The 16,606-nt window shown below is 41.1% G+C and overlaps 1 protein-coding gene across 33 annotated transcripts in view; it reads right to left on the reverse strand.

Moving 5' to 3' along the window:
• Positions 1–16,606, reverse strand: part of KIAA1217 (KIAA1217 ortholog) — a 702,592-nt gene that overhangs the window by 69,750 nt on the left and 616,236 nt on the right. The window contains exon 1 of one of the 33 annotated variants that reach the window (XM_070501292.1): positions 14,823–15,197. The exons of 28 other annotated variants lie outside the window; for them this stretch is intronic. The gene's annotated coding sequence lies outside the window, so the exon portion shown is untranslated. Of the gene's footprint in view, positions 1–784; positions 1,061–1,613; positions 1,635–14,822; positions 15,198–16,606 lie in introns of those variants that run through there. 4 more of the 33 variants (XM_070501295.1, XM_070501296.1, XM_070501294.1 and 1 more) reach the window with 4 other exon arrangements.

Raw genomic sequence — 16,606 nt, forward strand, 5'->3', positions numbered from 1 at the left:
AACACAAAAATAAAGGTTCTTTTAACACCCTACCAGAATACAACATGGTGATTTATTGGCCTGCACCTCGGCCTAGACAAAGAAAATGTTCATTTATCTGCACTGTATCTATTGGCAATGAGTGAACAGGGCTATTCTCCACTGCTCATCTACTTGGTTGGGTATCATCTCTCCCACTTTCCATTTCTGCCCAAACCAGTGCTGTCTCTTGGTTGAGTCCTTCCAGTTCTTGTGAACAGCGTAGTTTCTTCCAGAGCCTGAGTACCATGGCCCCAGCTGAGAGGCTGCTGTCTCTGGCCACAGCACATAGTTCAGTAAGCTGTTTAGCTTGTACTTCCCAAAGACCAGAAAAAATCTGGGGTAGTTTCAAATGAATTACTTAAAGTGTGAGTTAGGAATCCTAACATATATATCTATATTTCAGTTCCCCCAAACACTGTAAGTTAAACCAAATAATACTCATTTAGAAGCTTCTTGAATATAAGAGGGGGAAAAAATCTTAAAACTGTTTCCGGAAAAAATCTAGCACGAAAAATGTTTCTTTCAAATCATTTTGGGAAACTCTCTCATGTAATCGTGTCCTTTTGTGGAGCATTTAAAATATATATGTATTCTTTGTGGAAAGGGAGTATTACGTACAGTTGATTGTATTTCAAACCCCACCCTTCCGAGTCTAGAATTTGTAAACATACCACTCAATCAGACCACACAATGAAGTAATCGGACAAAACTGAAAAGTATTCTTATGAGGTTCTTTCGTCCTCAAAGAATTAAAGCCACTTACTTTTTCTCAAGGAAATCACCTGTATAACTAATTCCGTGAAAAAGCACATTGGCTCAGTTCCCAATTACGCGACTCCTTTGTTTGCTGGCTCCATCTAAATCCTCAGTTCCACTCTTGGATATTTTACACAGCTTTCTCTTCAGAGAAGAAATGACAAAGGACACAGATCCTAAAATGTTCCCCAGCTTGAGTGTTCTCAACCAGTAAAGACCATTTTGTTTTACCCAGTCTTCTGAGCAAAGCTGCCACGGGCATGGATAAAAAGTAGTCCTCCCCATGATAAGCCAATTTCTCCTCCCCTTGGAAATTAGTCACTGAATAACCTCAGCCCACATCCAACCACAGGCTACTCAGGGTGACTCAGTCCTTTAACAATTGCTTACACGGAAAACACACACCAATGAACGAACTCTGAGAGGCCAAGGTAAATGGGTTAACAATGAAAGAAACAGGACAAAATAGATTTTACTAAAGCAAACAGGATCACTGTAACAAACCAACAACCAGCCACCAACGAAACTATCGGGAAACCCAACATGCTAATTACCCCCCGGAACCAACTCTCAGATCAGTGTTCTGTGGAGGAAGGGTGCTCGCTGCTGGAAAACCTAGACAGACCAGCCCCCAAAACCCACTCTGCTGCCAGACTTTGCAAGTCTGTGGATTGGCAACTGACGGAAATGTGAGCCTCTTCCCCTGGTTTATAACCCCAGAGGGAAAACAAGGAGGCTGTCTATTAATTAACCAGGTTGGTTTTACCAAGCTGAACCTCGGGTAGCAGCCATTAATCAGCCCTGCACAGCACCAGGCTAGCAACTGGAAAACATACCTGAAAGAAGAGGGAAGGAGAGAGAGGGCCAGCCAATGCTACGCAGAGGGCATTCAAGAAGGAAACTGGAGCCCTTCTGCCCCACCCTCAACAAGATGGAGGAGCAGGCCAGGGCAGTCTCCAGAGAACTCCGTGGGCAACCGCTGTCAACGCAGCTATTCTCTTCCAGGGGACCAGGCACAAGGAGGCGTGCATTCCAACAAGAAGTGGCTTGTGCCACGCTCCAGGGAGGACAGGTATTAACACATCACTAACAAAAGGCGAGGGAGAAAGGAAGCATTTCCTCAGCTCCCAGCTAGGCTCTGTTCCATCACCATCATGCTTTCTGAGCCCTCGGGGAGCGAGTGGAACAGAAAGCTTTCCAAGTGGGAATTCAGAAACAAGTCAGCCAAAATGCTGGGCTGGAAGCCCCGCTGGCCTCTCGCCACACCCCACGACCACGCTCTGGGCAGCCTGTGCATTTTTCAAACATTTTAAGGCTTTTAGAGGTTGTTCTTGTTGACCAAAAGAATTCCATGACGTCTCAAGTTCAAATCCAGTCAGCGTTGCAGGCTTTCTAAAAAAACTGTTTACTGCCATCTCAACACTTTGTGGTTCTTAAAAGAGGGAGAAAACGGGGCACATGACATCGCCACCCTCCTAAGATGTCTCATTAGAAACAACTTTTGGGTGAAGTGGTTACAACAGATGCCACCTAAGAGGTCAGAAAGGAGCAGAAGGAATGCGAAAACCCTTGTTTGGATTTTTAATCGCATCAGCGAGAGTTTGTTATTTCTCACCGGAGTATGGCAGGCACACACTGGGGGCCCTGGCGCCTCTGGGATACATTTGGCGGGTTTTTTTCTTCAGTCAAATGCATGCTTTCCAGGAAGGGGATGGAGGGTTGGTCATCCTTGTCTGATTAAGCTATGATTCCACCCCTACTACAACCCCTGAGACCCTGATTTATGGCCTAAGATGTCCTAAGTAGCACGGTTCCTGTACTGACTTACCTGCTCTTCACACCTGCAGGACAGCTTGTAAGAGTGAAGGAAGGTGAAGTGTCTGGGCTGGCGGCCCCCCAGAAAACAGAAGCACTGAGCTCTCGCTGTTGTCTGGCTCAGTGATTCACGCCCTGCTCCACACATCAGCTGCTTTAGAGACAGGTGGCTTCTGTGGACTCTGCTACCACGCGAGTCGGTGGGTGCAAGGTGACCTCCCACCTTGGTTTACCTCCCCATCTCTTCCTTCCGGCCATGTTCACAGCAATTTCCTTTCACTTTCAAAAGGCTGCAGGGCACCGTCTAGAGAGTACACGCATGGCTTTGTCATGACTAGAGCAGTCATTCCCTCTCAGGAGTTGGAAGCTGGTCCAATCCTGCCGTGAATCAGGATGAGTTAAACATTCTAGGAAGAAGCATGCAGCTCACCCAAGAAAGAAGGGAGGTTCCCTATCTTAAGGCTTAGGTAAGCTAATCTGAAGAACATCTTGGTGTCGTACAGGACCTGGGCTTCACCTGAGTGGCTCCTGCTCTTCAGGGAACAGCTCATTCAGGCTACCTCATCACAAAGTTTGGCTCACTCTGGGTGTGCCCAGTCACTGACACCCCACGCTCTGGTTTCCCTTCTTCACCAGCTCCTCCTCAGCCTGGCCTTCCTGGGGATGATGCTAGACCCTTTGTGAACTAGTCCTTCCCAGGAGTGTAGTCAATGTCCCACTATTCATTCTTCTTCTTCCTTTCATGGACTGGCACTATAAGTGAAGTGGAAGCCATTTATTTCTTTTGAGTTAGTACTAAGAAAGGACATGCTAGTAAATACGCAGCATTACCTCAAGAGGAAATCATTTTTATGCTCTGGTAAGGCTAAGAGTCTTGTGAAATTTATCACAATTTCCCCTTTCTTATTCATTTCTTTATTGGCTTTAAGAAAATTACATATGCTAAAAGAAAATCTAAAATGTGCTTATAAACATGAAGATGATATTGTGAAGGGAAGTGATTATGATACTGGAAAAATTTTAAATTCATCTTGCTTACCTTGTTAAAATTGGAAAGACGGTCATTTGTGAGGTCTCAGCGAACCTATTAATGTTTCATTTGATCGTAAATGGAATGTCTCCCAGACATGAGACAGACAGACTGTTGCCAAAACTATTTAATTCTCAGGAAAGAGATGGTCCCTTCAGTGGTTAGCTTATAGCTATATTTAAGATGAGCGTTATTTCCACAAGTATTTTGACATGGCGGACTCTGCTGAGCTCTCCCCGTACCAGACCTGGCTGACTTAGCACTATGCCCAATGGTGATTAAAGATTTCAGTCCAGAACAGAATAACGAAGTAACATTAAATAAATCATTTAACTTCCAAGCCACAATCAGTAACTGTGTGAAGTTGCAGGACAGATAAAAGAAAAATGTCCTTCTCTATGTCCACTCAATCTTCTATTGGGATACTCATGTATTATCCAGGCCAAGGTCAGCCTCCTTTTGTACCTAAAATAGTTACAGCTTACAAAATAATATCTTCTTTCTACCATTTGCAACAGATGGTACAAATAACTCCTCATTACTTATCTCTGTCTCCGCACATCCGCTCATTTCCTGGATGGACACTATTCTTTTCTAGGTGACTCCCTTTTGGTGTTTCTAGATTGGCTGTTAGTAGTGAGCCATCTCTGTCACTCAAATATAACTTTTTATTGCCTTAGATTTTCTTTTTCTTTTTATAAACTGCTATTTAACTTGTCAACGTCCATACCGTGGCATATAATATATTGCTTTATGTATTTACAACATTTCTTATTTTACAAAGGATTTTAGATGGCTATACCCACACACACACTCACACACACAGACTAGTCATCCAGCAGTTTGCAGTTTACACGGTGCTTTCAATTGTGGTTTTATTTCATGGGTCTCAGAACTCCGTGGGATACACAGTTGGGTGTTACTATACCCATTTGAATGGTTAGGACATGCAAATGTAAGGAGTTAGGAACCTCGCCCAACTTCACGAAGCTACTAAGTAGTGAAGCAGCAAGAAGACACAGCCTGGCCACTGTGTCACTGTCTCCTTCACCATGGAAGTGTGAAATCTCGGGTCCTCCAGGACGCAGGGAGCTGCTCTGAGAGGAGTCGTGCTCCCAAGGCCTTCCCAACGGGGATGACTTGAGGGGGTTACTGGCTTGATTTTGACCTTCAGCATGGTGAACTCTATTTGAGAGATCTCTCGCTTGCTTTACTCACAGGCCTAGATTTTCACAGCAAAGGAAAAGAGTAACTGGGACATCTCAGTGGGCTTAGGATCTAATTATTCAGATACTCTCTTGCCTTAACTATTAAGTATTTATCTTCTCACTTTGAAATTAGTTATATAACTAGTTATACGTTATATTTAACAATACACATATTAGTATATATTATTCTTATATATATTATACTTACATATATTTATATATTATGTATCACTAATTAATTATCACTATATAGATATCATGACATCACTAGTTATATATGTGTAAATATGTATATACACACATATGTTTTCATTCATCACAGACACGAGATTACTTATAGGATAAAATATCCGGGCCTTATCTGCTTAACACTCCTTACCATTATGACCACAATCCTGCTACTGGGTGACATTCCTGGGACCACACCTCTCAGAGATGCATGAATCACTGACATCTCTGTCCCTGTGCCCTATGCTCCTCTTACCTTTATTATGGAAACCGAGCAAGTTGATTACGTTGTAAGTGAAAAAAGTTGCTACAACATTATATAGTTTTAGGATGATCATAATAATGTAAGAATTAAAAAAAATTCAGGTTGATGATATAACATATCTTCAACATCTCTAAACAACAAATTGATAATGCTCTATTTAGAATTTTAGGCTTTACACTTGCAGCTTAAAGGATAGAAAATTTTCAGAGACCATTGGAAAAAATGATGGTAAACACACTGATGAATGCTAGATGCCACGTTGGAAAACAAATGGTCTTTTATTCTTAGTCTGTCACTGTTGTCTTACAATGTAGCTACTCAAATCTCAGGACTCTCATTCCTCTCATCAACCCCTTTCTCACCACACTTCCAGCCATCTCAGCTTGTTAACACCAAGTGTTCCCAGGTGGCGTTAACCCCTTCAGGCCTGGCTCATGTCTCCCTGTACCTCTTCTCTTTTTTTCCTTACAACTTTTCTGGAACCAACTCTGTGGACCAGGGTCATAATTATGGCCCTCCTCCTGGAATCATCCCATTGCCTGCATTCTGCTCTGTTTTCCTATCGACTGGAGTAGAATATGTGCTGGTTCCATTACCAAATAATAGAACAAACACACAACACATGTTGAGCTATGTCAGCAGAGCCAATTTTAAAGGGAATTTTATGGATGGCTTCTGATGAAAGCCTTTTTAGTTGTGCCATTATTTTGATCCTTGGCTGAACAATATTAGCTAATCTGTCAAATGAAGAAAAGGTTGTATGAGGAAAGAGCCCCAGAGGATAACAGTGAAGGACAATAATTCAACAAATCCACCAAGTTCAATTTTCCCTCAAAATAAACATGAAAAAACAGTGATGGAGAGCCAGGTCAAAACAGCCCTTGCGCCAGTTCTTCCTGGGTTCAGAAGAGCCACTTGTTCTCCTCTTAACAGCAACTTTTGAAACCAAAAAAAGTTCCATGGGTATCCCAAGTATATTGAGTGTGTGAGCTAGGAGAACTCTCTCGTGTAAGACTGGGAATGGATGACATTTGTTGTATAGTTAGATGGGTTCGTGAACTTTCCCAGGTCTCACGAGTTATGATAGAATCTAAAAGGTTCCAGTTTTTAAATTAAATGAATATACCTTTGAAAACCCATCTGTTTTCCTTGGGTTTAGCGGAGTCTGTGGCAGAGAACACAAGGACACCTGCTAGTTTGGACCAGGCCAATGGCCCCGAATGCCTCCCTTCAGGGTGTGTCTTAGCAGTCAGTGGAGCATGGTGAAGGAGGAAGAATCTTAAACAGGATATTATGGAAACTGCATTCTGGTCCAGGTGTTAATGCCAGGTTCTTTATCTATAAACAAGTCTGATCTAGACTGTCTCCAAGGCCCATTCCAATTACAAAATTCTGTGGGCCCACGAAATATTTATTGAGTAGCCGCTATGTATGCAAAGCCCAGTAACAAGGACGATGAGGGAAAAAGGATCTGTAAGACTTAGTTCCTACCTTTGAAGAGCTTACAATCTAGGAGGAAAAATGAGGCAGGTCCATGAATATTCAAAATACCACGAAGCAAGAATAACTTTGGCAAGTGTCAAATGAGTGCAATAGAACAATCCTCTTGGACTCTATAGAAGAATAAGATTCTTCTGGCTGGGAGAGTTGAGGAACACTTCTCTAAAGAGGTAAGATTTAAGTGAGTCCAAAAATCATGAGCAGAATTTCAGTAGGTAAGAAAGAGTTTGCTTTCTTAGGTATTCCAGGCATGAAGTAAGGCCTGCTTTGAGACAAGGGGTGGGGAAGTGCTAAGTGCCCTGGTGCAATGGATAGACCTTGGACCCAACCAGCAAGTTATTCTAGGGCAGAGGTTCTCCAACTTCAGCACAGGAATCACCTGGAGGGCTTGCTAAAACACAGATTAATGGGCCCCACTCCTGGAGTATTTGATTTAGCAGGTTTGAGTGGGGCCTGAAAGTTTGCATTTCTAACAAGTCCCCAGAGGATGCTGACCTGCTGCTCCAGGGACCACTCTTTGAAAACCACTGCTCTGGGGACCAGAGGGAAATGGTAAGCTCACATCAAAATCTCCATTCTACTGTGGGCTTGGTTAAGTCATAATTTGGAAAGTTGACCCTATTAAACTTCGAGTGGCAATCACGATTACCTAGAATCTCTCTATCAGCAAATATTTTCAACTACATCTGCCAGGAGAAGATAGGAAAAGGAAACTAATATTTGTGGAGACCTCCTATTTACTAAATGCTTTGCAGAATTACTTTATTTAATTCCCCAGCTTATTCCTATCAGATAAATGTTATAATCCCCATTTTATACATGAGGAACCGGGGCTCAGAGACTTCAAGTGTCTTACCCAAACTCAAAAAACAGAGTCAGAACGATCTTGCACTCTAGTGTTAAGAAGTCAGTGTAAAGGCCTGACCTTCTTTGAACACTCTTCAAAGGAGGGCAATGGTTCAAGGATTGTTAAGATCAGTATTATTTCTGTCTAAAATCAGGTCCAGAAATACCTGAACAAAGTCATCTGTATTGAATGTTGCAAGAGGCACAAGAGAAGAGTAAAACAGACCAGACCACATTACTGTTATCTACAAATGTGGGGGGAAACTGCCTTCCAAATGATGACTCCAGGATATCCATGAGCCCCACAAGGGTGCTCCATTTCAAAGGAATACCTTTGTGTTTTCAGTTCAAATATCAAGTCAGCCAGCCAGCCAGCCAGCGGACATGGCTTGGAAATCTGAGATGGTCATCAAAACCACTGCTTCTCCTTATTTGGATAAATAACAGCCTCAAAGACAACTAGTTTGGGAGTCGTGCATACCCCAAGGCTGGGCTTGGCAAGCTTCTCTCCCCACACCCTATCATGCCTTGCCCTCCACTGACAGCCGGGGGATTTAAGCCAGTCATCAGCTAGTCGCTACTTCCCCATCAGGTTCCAACACTGTCAGGAGTCTCTTTCTCAGAGACGAGATCTGCTTCCTTGCGTCCCAGTGACAAACTGCCAGGCCTTTGAGCATTCCTACACTCGAGTGAAGCCCTGCATTCCTGAAACTGAGTAGCTCACGAGAAACAAAACAGACAGCTACTGGCCCAGTGACTCCACCTAAAGAAGTCATGTTCCATATGACAAAATGCCCACATCAGGCAAGGGGGCAGACATGGTCTAGCTGTCTGCCTTCACCCCGCATACTACCCCTTGAAAGGAAAGAATCCTCTGCCACACAGGCATGTGAAGAAAATGCTTTGTAATCTATGGAGCACCTTTGGAAGTTCACGACAAGTAGCAAGAGCTTTCAACTCACTTCAAAAGGAAATAGGTTCCAGGCTGACCCCAAGGAACCCATCTTCCCCCACTGCCCAATCCAACCTCTAGCATTTTCTTTTCTTCTGTGTTGCATTATTCTTTCTCTTACTTTTCTTCCCTTCTCTGAAAAACAACACTGGGGCACAAATCTCTCCCAGAGACGACAGGAAGATACGGGCCAATAAACAGACAAAAAGAGTTAAATTAGGCAGCAAGAAATTGGCTGGATTCTGATGACCCTCAAGACTCTCACCTTCTTCTCCAATGTACTGAAGCCTACAAATTAGTTTCCAATTTGTTTTTTAAGGGTTTAATCATCCTCTTCAATCAGTACTCTACTTCAGTCACGATACTCAAGGAAGGAGTAGGGTGTGGTGGAAGGAGCGCTGGATTATGAATGAAAGGATTTGGTTTCTCCTCCTGAGGAGCTCTTCGGCTGTGGTCTCATGGCCGTGACTGTGGTCCTACCACTGAACTTTTCTGAGCCTCTGATTCTGCTGCTAATTGGTTCAGGAATACCTTCTGTACTTACCCTCCTGGTGCTGTGCACATCAAATGAGCTAAATTATGCTTACATGACTTTGCATGCAGAAAAGTGTGATCCACATGAGTTATTACAAATATCGCCAATAAGCATTCATGGGCTTACTCAATAAATTGTGAGAGCAAAAGGAATAGAATGGATAATGTCTACTTTAATATATTCATAGGAGGATGAAGAGAATGACACACTCTTTTCGAGATAAGAGCTCAGGAAAGAATGGAGATTCTGAATGTAAGAGCACCATGCTGTATTATATTCCAAAGACAGCATCCTTGAGAAAAAAGTCCAATTATATGTTACGGACTCACATTCAAGAAGGTGCTTTTCCTTATTCCCATTCTCCAATTAACTGGTGATTCTGAACCCAGACCAGGCCCTATAAAAGACTCCCCATCCACTTTACATTGGTATGATAAGTAGATTCAAATATCCATTATTTATAAAAATTATGAGATGGGCGGTTATCCACATCTCTGCTTTGGAGCATTCTCCTTCCCTTCCCATCTCACCGCCCAGGAGAAACTCTGTTAGGGAATGAAAAGAGAATCCACATCATCACTTGCCTGAGGCTGGAATGAAAGTGTTTGTTGGTGAGGAGCAGGCTGGACCAATCAGCTAAAGACAAGGGTTTAGATGCTCCCAGAACTTCAACTATATAGTCCTTTCTAGTCCAGTCCCACATTTGTATGCAAAACGGGGATCTGCATGCTTTAGGATAGTTATTGATTAAAAAAACATTAATCTCGCAGTATTGCTCAAAAAATAAATTTTTGGCTTTTTTGAGTATAGCAAAATGTGGTGATTTAATGCCACTGTAAAAATGTTTTGTTATTGAACATGTATGCTGAGATGGCCTTGCACATATATTCACTATATCTACACTTAAAATATAAAAATATTATTTGGGGAGTTTTTATATTATTAAGATGCTCTCTCTATATATGAGTACATAACTGTAGATAAAAATTCTCTGCCAAAATTAAAAATATCAAAATACCACATTTGGCTCATTTTTATGCTCTAGTCACAAAGTGATACTGAATAGAAACTTATTAGCATTTCACTAAATTTCTTCAGATCATTGTTATGAATAATAAAAACAGAAACATTTTAAAACAACATATTTCAGTCTTAAAATGGTCAGATTAACATAATTATAGCCTAAGGTTGCCAACAGTGGCACATTTCTCATTTTCATGAGAATGCAGTGGCTCTCAGAGATCGCAAGCTAATAGGCTCCTTGGTCTAAATATATACAGTAAAATCTGCAGCAAATTTCTGAAGCATTAAGATCTGAACCCAGTGAGTAATTTGCACTGCAGTGGAGCAGATTTTTTTGTTTTGCAGTTACACAGCTGCTAGGAAATATATTTTTAGATTGTCTTTTAAAGGCAAGCAAAAATGGTATCCACTTTGTGGATCTGTATCTAGAATGTTCCCTCCGTCCCTATTGCAAGGGATCAACCACCGACGGAATGTTCTATTCATTCACCTCCCTCCTGGGAAGTGAGTGCAAGGAACAGTACTAGACCTCATCGTAATGAACGTATCCGACTGACCGTGACGCCTAACGCTTGAGAAGTGCGTTTCATGAAAAGTATGCATTGAAGTTTAACACACTGCAGATCAGGTGGCTGCCGTTTCTGAATTGCCTCATCATTGACATCGTGCCGATTTCTTATTGTTTGGGTTTTTCTTTGGCAGCTCTTCCTACAATATCAAGGGCAAATGAAAAGGAGCAGGTTCAAAGAGTTAAATCAGAACAAGGCAAAACGTGACCTTTGATTTCACAGGAAAAGAAAAAAATAAAGAGAAAGAAATCAAGCACATGTGTCCATCAAACGGCTGAGAGAAACATATTTTCTGTATTTCAGGAATACGGAGTGGGTTAGTGCTGCCTGAGCAATGAGAAGGGGTCCCCCAGCTTAAGTGACACACTGGATATTCACACCTTTTATCTGGAGAGGCCTTCTATAAGTAAATGGGCACAAAAATAATTTATCCAACAGCTCTTCTTTTGGGGCAAATAACAAGATACCGAAGTTCTTGAGAACTCTTAAACAAGAATTAGATTTGATTATGATATCAAAATGGCACATTTTTTTCAACTATATAATCTTTAACGTTTTCCTCTATCCCCTCCACGAATCCTTGACATGGTCTTTATCTTAAAGCCATGTTTCTACATGGCTTTCTACACTTCACTCAATAACAAGATATGGTCACCATTTTGGCTGTCTCCCTACACCAATTGTACTATTACTCATTTAATGCTTTTCTTTAAGTCAATTTTAAGTGGACTTCTTTTTTACTTTGTTGTGATGAAGTAGTAATATTCATTAACTCTCAAGTTCTTTCTGCTAATTATCTTTGCAACACTCTTTAAAATGATATTATATAATTATTAAAATTTAAAAACCTGTTTCTCTATGTACTAACTAAAGTCACCGGCTCCAAGTGAAAAACAGCTTTGAAAGTAGTTCGAGTAGTAATACATTAAAGTTTCAAACAGAGTTATCGTAGGAGCCATTTGCCTTAGCAAAGAGGCTGACTTGAAAATAACGCTGTAATGCTACACAACTCTTTTAAGCCAATATTGTTTTATTCAAAGCATCTCGTAATTCGAAGCAGCTGATGTTTTCCAGTTGACTTGATGGCCTATTCTCCTTCAATAAAAATATTGGATAATCTAAATCTGGTTAGTTCAAAATCCATTTATTTTGGGTCGAGGCCCATGCATTTCCAATTAGTGAGCTCTGGCCTCACTACAGAGCTGCGCTTCTCTCTGGAGGGGAAATCTGGCCACTCTCAACCACAGCCATGGATGGCCAAAAGAGGTCAGATACATAGTGTTTTCCTAAATCAATCAAGAAAACAAACTTTGTGGGACCCAGGGGGGTGAGAACAAAAGCTGGAGGGCACTGGAGATGGAAAAGGACTCACCTAAGGGACCGGTGGCTTCGGCTCCTATTTTTGTCACTTCCTTATTTTGTAATCTTGACCAAGTCAGTCCAACCACGCTAGGCCTCCTGAGGGTCAACTGACAGGTGAATGGGTTACAAGAGATGATGGGTAAGACCTTGTTTCCACCTTTAAAACCCTTAGATTCCAAATAAGTCAGGCCTGTTTCTGGAGGTAGCGCCAACGGTGCGGGTCAGGTATATTTCCTCAGTCACAAATCTACAGTAGCCAGCTCATGCCTCAGAAGCAGACAGAGTCACTCCCGGAAATTACACGCAAGCAATGGAATCACAGACCCCATGGGAAAGAAGCAGAGCAGAGAGACCACCAGGTGATATGTGTCTTAAAAGCATTTTTTTCCTCTTTAAAAATTAACATGTGCTCCCCCCCCATAAATTTACATGAAAACAACACATGCTTACCTGAGAAATTTTAGAAAAAGCTTAAAGAAAAGAATGGTCACCTGGCAGCCCTCTATAGGGTCGGACCTTGGACCGAGGCGACCTGTGCTGATGTGATGGGAAACAATCTCTTGTGGTCTGCGTTACCCTGATGGGGACCCACAGAGGAGACAGAAAAGCAAACCCCAGGAAGAAAACAGCACGTAGATACAAGGGCTACAACCTGAAAACACCAGGACATATGCTCCCAGTCAAAGGCAATTTCCGCTAACATCTATATTTGCAAGAGCCAAGACAAGGATGTGGCTTGGCTATCCCAGGGCTGTGGGTGTGGCGTAAACCTCCCCCTGAACTCTCCAGCAACAGCACAGAACTCTTGGGGAGCTAACCCTAGTCCCCACTGAAGCAGGAGGAAGGTCCTGCTCCCAGTCGACTTCCAATTGTGTTGGTTGTTTAACCAGCCCCGGATTTTATGCCGAAATGGGACTGGAAGCAAGTCGCCTCAATCCTGAAGCCCAAGTGCAGTGCGGCGATGAGCAGCTGCATCCTCTGTTGATGCTGCTGGCAGTAATTACTTCGCATCACAAATCACCAGGATATTTTTGCAGCTGAGTGGATGTCTCAATCTTTGGGAAGTGTGGGGGGGCTGGTGAGGAAAGCAACAGTCTTTGTGCTAGCTACCCTGACTCCAGAACCCTTCACCTTCAATGTCCTTTAACTTTCTTCCTGTCTGTCTCTTAACAGCTCTGCCAGAAGCCTCACAGGGCAGCAGGCAGGCACATGTAGGCAGTCACCACTCAAAGACACTTTTCTTCCTTCCAAATCAACTTCAGGAATAAGCTTCCCGCCCTATCCCATGAAAACAGTCTTCGTGAGTGATACAGCACACAAGGCAAAGAAGAAAGCAGTTAAGAGGGAAGGGTAGTTTATCCACAGTGGTTTCTGCTTTCCCCACACTATCTGACATTCGCTGTTTTCATTTCACTCCAAGTAAGTTGTAACCAGGTCCCTGGATAAACAACCAGTCGGATACGAACTTTTAGATGCTACAGATTTAAAAAGGAAAAATTCCAAAATTGTACAAAATAATTTATCTTGAAGTCAAATATGCATCACTTATCTATAATTATCACTTTCAAGATAAATTACCTGCATCTGACTTCAGACCTGCAGCTCTAAGCTACTGGTAAGGTTGCACAGTGTGGGATTTTAAAACAAGGAGTATAGAGACAGTTGGCCTGGGTTTGAATGCCAGCTTTGCTACTTACTGGTGTGCAATCTCGTTGCTTAATGTCCCTCAGCCTCAATTTTCCAATCTTAAAATGGGTATAATAGTACCGATGCCATAGGGTTACTATGATGACTGATACATACATATATATACACGTTATTTAGACCATGTCGGATAACAACTTCGCATGCATATTAATTCGTCTATTAATTGGGATAAAGATATTCACAGGGATATGGATAAGCAGATCCATACACACATTTACCTTTAAAAGGAAATGGATTGATTTAAAGGGACATTGCTCTCATTAAATTCCTTTAAATGAAATAAATGCAAAATATTGTGGCTGAACTATTCTAAGAGTAAGAGAGAATAGTTATCTCAAGTAAATATAATTTCTGCCAAAGACTTTTTCAGGCAAGCATTAAACCTGATATAACAGGCTTATATCTGTTCTGTAAAAATTGTAGATGTCTTAAATGGTATTCATTAGTCTTAAGTTGATACTTCTTTAATAAATTTTCAAAACCAAGATAAAAGAGTTATTTTTATTTTAAAATTTAAAGAGGAAAAAACAACAAATAATTTTTCCCTAGAATGTTGAAAGACACATACTAATTTCCCCCCATTTCAAACCTTCAGATTTTCTACATTCGTCTCAGAAACTGAATGGAGGTCAACATCTTCGTGAAACCACTGAAAATTGTCACAAAACACGTAAATCATTGAGATCTGTACTAGCAAACAATGAATGTTGACATTTTAAATCCTTTTCTAAATTATAAGGTTAAACAGAAACCAGATCACAGGATTTATAAACTGGAGACAGCCCAATGCAATTTAAGTGGATTTAAAAAAACAGATTAATGCCAATAATAAAGAAGTTTCCTTCTAAAGAGTGTGCAAGAAGTTAAAATAAAAATCTAAAATTTAAATTCCTCATTGAATTGAACTTGAATACAGAAAACTGGGCTCCATTAAATGTAAATATGTCATGGCATGACAAAAACAATTCTGAAAATTGTATTTTGTTATAAAGGCACAGTTCTTACCTTACATCTTCCATGAACCTTTCTCTTCTAGAAGAAACTTTTTAGACTTGCAGAGACCTTGAAACCACCCATCTCTCGAAAGCTGCCAGCTCTGCCTGTCTTTATGGTGACTAAAAGCAAGGCTTGGGGTTTTTTACAGAAGGAAGCTTTTAGTCAAAATATGTGGTTTCAAGGAGCAGTATCCACCCTTGTTAAAACTATTTCACGGACATTCAGAGGTTTTGTTTCTACTCTATGAAAGTTAAATCTGAGTAGGAAGGCATTTTTCCTGTCCCGGAAATCAGCATAACTAAAACCAATGCTGAGCTAACAAGAAATGTTTCTTCCATGTGTTCCGTCTGGCAGAAGCTGCAAGCCATATCAAGGAAACACGTGATGTTTATAAATACAATATGGCTCATGTTGTCATAACCTCTCAATGACAAAAAAAAAGTGCAAAGAAAAGCAAGCAGCCACACAGCGGGAAAGATGAGATCTGTATCACTTGGAAGCTGCGTAACAGATGAGCAGATCTTACCCTTTCTTGCTTCTTAAAAAAGAAAAGAAAGTAAAACTGGAAGCAGCGAGGGAGGAAGAAAATTCGACCTTGTTCTGGATCACCACTGTATTAAGATGTGTTTGTCTAGCTAATCATTTCAATAAGGGTAATTTCTTACCAATTGCAATAGAAACATCTCTTTGCTGTCAGAAAGACATGACATAAAAGGGACATAAGTAGGTACATCACTCATAAATGAGTTCTGTAGCGTTAACTTAAGCAACTAATAGAAAGAAGGGAAGGATTTCACATAGCCGGGAACTGATGTGAAAATTATAGATGTTTGTACCCTTACTGATTATTATCTTTCTATTCTTCTACTAGACTGTAAGATCTGTGAGGGCAGTGACCATCTTTGCTCACTATTATATCTCCAGAATCTTGCACCAGAGCCTGAACCAGAGGAGGGATTCAATGCACAAGGCTTGGGTGAGTGCACCAGTGAAATTTCACAATAATGGAATTAGTTAACTTTCCAAAATCATCACTCCTCCTTTATAAGTTCAGAGGTATCTGAAATACTGACTATCAACTCAACCTAAAAGCAAGATCTGTCCTACTGAGTTACACAGACAGCAAAACAAGATCTGTCTTATTTAATTTGTTATCCAGAGATGAGCTGACTTTCTACCATAGATGTAGAATTCACCTACATCATAGATGAATTAACTCCTGAAAATAAAATTTTTAAAAATGGCAGATATTTGTGCATTTGACATTTAACTTTAATCTGACAAATCTGTTATTCTCATCTTAAACTCTAAGGTTATTAACTGCAACAAAATTATACTGAGAGGATGGGGAATTTTGTTAGGACAGACAGACATTCTTAATTCTCATTTTGGTTAAAACTACTACCGGGATAAATGAGGGAATGTGTTGTAACCTCAAATGATTACATTTACAAATCACTGCACTGATCTTAGTAGAGAGGGCATTCATTGAAAGCCTGTGATAGGAAAAGTCTAAAGAAAGCCCCCTCATCATCAAGACATTTGATGAGAATTTCCTCAGAGCAGGACATTGTCGCAGGAAAACAGAGGAAACGTGAAGGTAAGTGGAATGGGGAGTTTTCCCCTAAGAAGTTTAGAGATTGGAAAAGAACTTAAGATGTATACATCAACAACTACAACGCAGGCAGGAAAAACTGGGTGTGCTGAGAGAGGAAGGTAGACAGGTAATATTCTGTGGAAATTCAGAGAAGGGATAGTGGTGAGGCTTGGAGGAGAGAGGAGTAAGGGAAGGA

The sequence above is a fragment of the Equus asinus genome, chromosome 29 (genome assembly GCF_041296235.1).
Source record: "Equus asinus isolate D_3611 breed Donkey chromosome 29, EquAss-T2T_v2, whole genome shotgun sequence".
In the NCBI taxonomy this organism is placed as follows: domain Eukaryota; kingdom Metazoa; phylum Chordata; class Mammalia; order Perissodactyla; family Equidae; genus Equus; species Equus asinus.